At 35.8% G+C, this 6,000-nt stretch overlaps 1 pseudogene; it reads right to left on the reverse strand.

Moving 5' to 3' along the window:
• Positions 1 to 3,417: 3,417 nt before the first annotated feature.
• Positions 3,418 to 3,536, reverse strand: LOC120615860 (uncharacterized; annotated as a pseudogene).
• Between the last annotated feature and the right edge of the window lie 2,464 nt (positions 3,537 to 6,000).

Here is a 6,000-nt window from a genome sequence, read left to right on the forward strand (position 1 = left end):
GAAGGAAGTAATAAAGATCAGAGCAGAAATAAATGAAATAGAGTCTAAAAAAAAAAAAAAAAATCCAAAGATCAACAAAAGCAAGAGTTGATTCTTTGAAAAGATAGACAAAATTGATAAAACTTTAATCAGACTCATCAAGAAAAAAAGAGAACTCAAATTAATAAAATCAGATGTGAAAGAGAAGTAACAACTGACACCACAGAAATACAAAGAATTATTAGAAAATACTACAAATAATTCTATGCTAACAAATTGGACAACCTGGAAGGAATGGATAAATTTCTAGAAACATACAATCTTCCATAAATGAATCAAGAAGAAACAGAAAATATGAACAGACCAATTACTACTAACAAAATCTAATCGGTAATCAAAAAACTCCCAACAAACAAAGTCCTGAACAAAATAGTTTCACTGCTAAAGTTTACAAACAGTCAAAGAAATTACACCTATCTTTCTCAAACTATTCCAAAAAATTCAAGAGGAGGGGAGATTCCCAAGCTCATTTTACAAAACCAGCATTATCCCGATTCCAAAACCAGACAAAGACATTACAAAAAAAGAAAATTATAGGCCAATATCTCTAATGAACTTAGATGCAAAAATCCTGAACCAAATATTAGCAAACCTAATTCAGCAATACATCAAAAAGTTCATATACCATGATCAAGTGGGTTTTATTCCTGAGATGCAAGTTTGGTTCAACATCCTCAAATTGATTAATGCTATACATTACATAAACAAAATGAATGATAAAAATCATATGATGATATCAATGCAGAAAAACTGTTTGACAAAATCCAGCATCCATTTATGATAAAAACTCTCAGCAAAGTGGGAATAGAAGAAACACACCTCAATGTAATAAAGGCTATATATGATGAACTCATAGCTGATACTATATTCAACAGGGAAATCTAAAAGCATTTTCTTTAAGATTAAGAACAAGACAAGAATGTCCGCTTTCACCATTTTTACTCAATTCAGTATTAGAAGTCCTATCCTCAGCAATCAGACAAGAATAAAAGACATCAAAATTTGAAAGGAAGAAGTAAAATTGTCATTATTTGCAGATGATATGATATTATATTTACAGAAACCTAAAGATTCCACCAAAAAACTATTAGAACTAATAAATAAATTCAGTAAAGTAGCAGCATACAAAATTAATATTCAGAAATTGGTTGCATTTTTATACACCAATAATAAACTGTCAGAAAGAGAAATTAATAAAACAATCCCATTTACAATTGCATTAAAAAACCCAAAACCTAGAAATAAATTTAACCAAGGAGGTAAAAGACCTGTACTCAGAAAATTATAAGACATCGAAGAAAGAAATTGAAGAAGATACAAATAAATGGAAGGATATACTGTGCTCATGGCTAGAAATAATTAACATCATTAAATGTCCTTACTACTCAAAGCGATCTATAGATTCAATGCAATCTCTGTAAACATACCAATGGCGTTCTTCAAAGAATTGAAACAAATAATCCTAAAATTTATATGGAACCACAAAAGACCCTGAATAGCCACAGCAATCTTGAGAAACAAGAACAAAGTTGGAAGTATTACATTTCCTGATATGAAACCATGTTACAAGGCTATAGTAATCAAAACATCATAATACATAGATCAACAGAACAGAATACAGAACTCAGAAATAAACCCACATCTATATGGTCAATTAATCTATGACAAAGGAGGCAAGAATATACAATTAAGTAAAAATAGTCTATTCAATAAATGATATTAGGAAAACTGGACAGATCATGCAAAAAAGAAAAAAAGAGAAAGAAAGAAATGAAACTAGACCACCTTCTTATACCATAGACAAGAGTAAACTCAAAATGGACTAAAGACTTAAATATAAGACCCAAAACCATAAAATTCGTAGAAGAAAACATGAACAGAAAACTCTCTGACAAAGCTCTTGGTAATTTTTTTCTGATATATCTCCTTGGGCAAGGGAAACAAAAGAAAAAAATAAACAAATGGGACTACATCAAACTAAAAATTTTTTGCATAGCAAAGGAAATCATCAACAAAACAAAAGACAACCTACTGAACGGGAGAAGATATTTGCCAAAGATACATTTGATGAGGGGTTTTTGGATAGTTCCAAAATTTATAAAGAATTCATATAAATAAGACCAAAAACCAAACAATCCAAAAAAAAAAAAAAAATAAAGGCAGTATAACTGAATAGACATTTCTCCAAAGAGGACATACAGATGCCAATAGACATATGAAGATTCTCAACATCACTAATTATCAGAGAATGAAAATTAAACCATAATAAGATATCAATTCATATTGTCAGAATGGCTATCATTAATAAATAAAAAACCAACAAGTGTTGGTGAGGATGTGGGGAAAAGTGAACCCTCGTGTACTGTTGGTGGGATTGCAAATTGGTGCAGCCACTATGCAAAACAGTTTGGAGTTTCCTCAAAAAATTAAAAATAGAACTACCTTATGACCTAGCAATTCCATTTCTGGGTATTTATTTGAAGAAATCAAAAACACTAATTTGAAAAAATACATGCACTTCTATGTCCATTGGAGCATTATTTACAACAGGCAAGATATGGAAGCAAACTAAATGCCCACCAATAGATGACTGGATAAAGAAGTGGTACATGTATACAATGGAACAAAATAAATGAACAAACAAAAAATAAATAAAAAATAAAAACACTATATTTTTTTCTGATAAAGAGTGGCTTAAGGGGATAAATCAACATCATTAAAAATAGAGGCTTGTTCCTTTAAAAGGACCACCTTCCAGCCTTGGAGCCAATGTTTCAGACCTTTGGGAAGAGTAAGTTGACCAGTTCCTTGAGTTTTCCTGGTGGCCCCCACAAGAGTCCTTTTGCCACACCAAAGCTCTCTGCTTGATTTGAATGGATGTCCTCATCATGTGATGGTCCCTGCTGGTCTAGCCACATGCAGGTATGTACAGGGAGAAAAAAGGTTCCCTGCTATACTCCTCCAAGGCTGTGTATTTGGTGGGGAAAAAAGAGCAGCCAGCTTGAGAACTCTGCTATCATTAATCATATTCTGCCATCATGACAATTTGGAGAGGAATGTCCCCATGACTGCCTCATTGAGGTCTGCTTATTTGCTTCCATGAAACCAAAAAGTAGAGACACTCAATCTCTTGGCTGCCTGAATGACGTCTCTTCCTATTCCTTCCAGCTCTCAACATTTGAGACTCTAAGAGATTGTGTTTTTAAGAGCAGCTCTCTGGTCCTCAGTTCTTCATGGTCACCTTAGAGAGAGAGACTCTCCACATCATATTTCAACCCCTAATCTTTTATTTTTATTTATTTATTTTTTAGGCGAGGTAACCCTTGGTTGACCTCACAGATTGCAAGGATCTTGTTAGTTTACAATCCTTTATTTTTATGTCTACAGCACCTGGTCTTCCTAGGTGGTCTCCCATCCAAGTACTAATCAGGCCTGATCCTGCTTAGCTTCCGAGATCAGACCGGATCAGGCTTGTTCAGGGTGGCATGGCTGTAGCCTAATCTTCTTTTAAAAAGACACATTTCAGCTCTCCAAAATGACTTTTCCCTCAAAGTACAGGAACTCTGTTTATCTGATTTTCTAGAGATAGTCCCCAGGAGTCTGCAGGCAGACCTTCCATAACACGATGCTGGACAACAGAGAAACAACCTGGAGAGTAGAGGCAGCACTACTGCATGGAGAAAAGTCATCTCCGCAGAAGGTGTTGAAACATTTGGGATGAAAAGTAGTCTGCTTAGGAATATGTGCTGAAAATTTCTCTCTAATATCAAAAGCCAAAATTAATTTTTGAAGGTTTTTGGTGTGAAAAGCTGAATGTTTATGCAAATATTATATTCGAAATGAAGAACAAATGCAGAAAGGCAAGGCCAATATCACAGAAAAAATAAAAAATAAAAGATAACGCCATAAGTTTGTAGGTACCTAAAAAAAACAATTCGGGTTTTGAAAAGCAACTTGGAATTTCTAAACGTTATTTTTACATTTACAACTTCATGTGATAGTCATAGCAGGGGTAACTGCTTTATTTTTATTTTAAATATCTTTACTATTAAAGACTACATTCTAGAAAGGTAAGAATTTTAAAAATAGAAAGATCTGTAGAAGATAATTTACTGTGGGTCTGCGGTGAATCATTCTTCAAAGTGTGATAATGGTGTATCTTTTCCAATTTCCTACTTGGTTTAAACAGTTTCAGTGTGTAATCATCATTAATAGAAGGAAAAAAAAATAAATATTACCTCTTAAAAAATAAGACTGCTCAATAAATAATACCTGTTGTAAAATTTAAAATGATCTCAGCTCTGAGGATGAAGTTGTAAAAGGTTGGCCACTTTTGATTCTGAAATGGGCCTTTGTAGCTATTTTCTGAACCCCCGGAATAAAGAGGGTTGATTTGCAATGGAATCTCCAGAGCCTCCGGTCATATATTACAATATGTTGTAAATCCAGAGGCTACAATATAGATTTCACAGAGGATCCTAGGTTAATTGAAATTCCATCTGTTTCTTCTCCATGGCAAACTTGGTATCCTGGGATATTAGCTCAGGAAGATATGAGATTTACAAATTTTTATTTTTAGGCTAAAGTAGAAATTTGCCTAAATCTGCTCCTCTCTACTTTCTACCTCCTACCTTCAATTTAAAAAGTTTACAAGACAGCCTTTATTTTCCCCACAGCTGCCCTTGAGGCAACACCCCCCCACCCCTTCTTTCCAGTGCATGCCGGGCAATTCCATGTATTCTTAGACTCCCAATGGCCCCCATTACTGTCAATTAGTTACGGAATGCTACAGGGATTCATGCCTGACAGCTCGGTAAAGGCAGGAGAAATGGGCTCAGTAGGGAGCGAGGGGCCTGATTCTTTTTTGTGCACAAGAAATACCTTTCTCAGCAAGGCTTTTAATGGCCTTTCCTTCTTTCTTTCCCTCTGCCCAAGTGCCATGCCCCCCATGAGCCTAACACACATCATATACACATACACTCCTACACTCACACACCAACGTGCCTGTGTGAATGCCACACAGGACTGTGAGAACTCTCAGAGCAGGAGGCTCTGAAATGTCTTTCTAACCTCTAAAAATTACAGAGCTTTAAAATTTCAATTTAAATCTCTGCTATAATCTGATTCCTAACTTCTCTTCAGAAGGTTTCTTGTTATTAAGTGCCTCTTTTGCCTGTGGCTTATTATTTTCCTTCTGCAACTCTCCTCCGTCTAAAGAAATGCACCCTCTTTGGCCACAGACCCTGGGTAGGGAGCAAGCTGCACTGTGCTGGCTGTGGCTTGGGCAGTCTTTTGTGGTTGGCATCACCTACCATTCCTTGTCTTCTCACTTCTTTCTCTACTTCTTGCTGTCCTCCCTGCTACTTTCCCACAACTCCCCCCTTCTTCCTCCTATCTGTTCCTAGATCATTCTACTTACTCTGGAGACTTGAGGCCAGGAATTTTGCTTTACTCATTTTCATTCTCTCTCCCCGTCCTTACCCATCCCAAATATTTCTCATAACAGGACAAAGAGACTTTGTTTTGTTCACCAACATGTCTGCACTTCATAGAACAACACGCGGCACCAGCAGGAGCTCGATGATGTCTGTTGAAAATAAATGCATGAGTAAAGAAACATTAAGGCCATTGTTGGTTCTTAGGGTTAAAGAGAACCCAGCATCACACTAAAATAGTTTGCCTCTTTCTGGTCTGACTTCTTTGTTCTTTTATTTCACTATCAGTCTTTTCTTTACCATTCGAAATAAAGGTATACTTAGGAAAAGCCTAATAGAAAAATAACAGATCCCCTCACAAATAACAAATACAATGCATAAAGTGATTACAAACCCAGATGGGTTTGAGAAAGATGACAGAGTAAAGACAGTGGAAGATGGCATACTAGCGGAAGACACTCCCTGGGGAAATTCATGCTTGGGTTATACATAGTTGCAGTCCCTTCTTCTCCTGAAGCCCAGCCTC

The sequence above is a fragment of the Pteropus medius genome, unplaced genomic scaffold, assembly GCF_902729225.1.
Source record: "Pteropus medius unplaced genomic scaffold, Ma_sr-lr_union100, whole genome shotgun sequence".
NCBI classification, from domain to species: Eukaryota; Metazoa; Chordata; class Mammalia; order Chiroptera; family Pteropodidae; genus Pteropus; species Pteropus medius.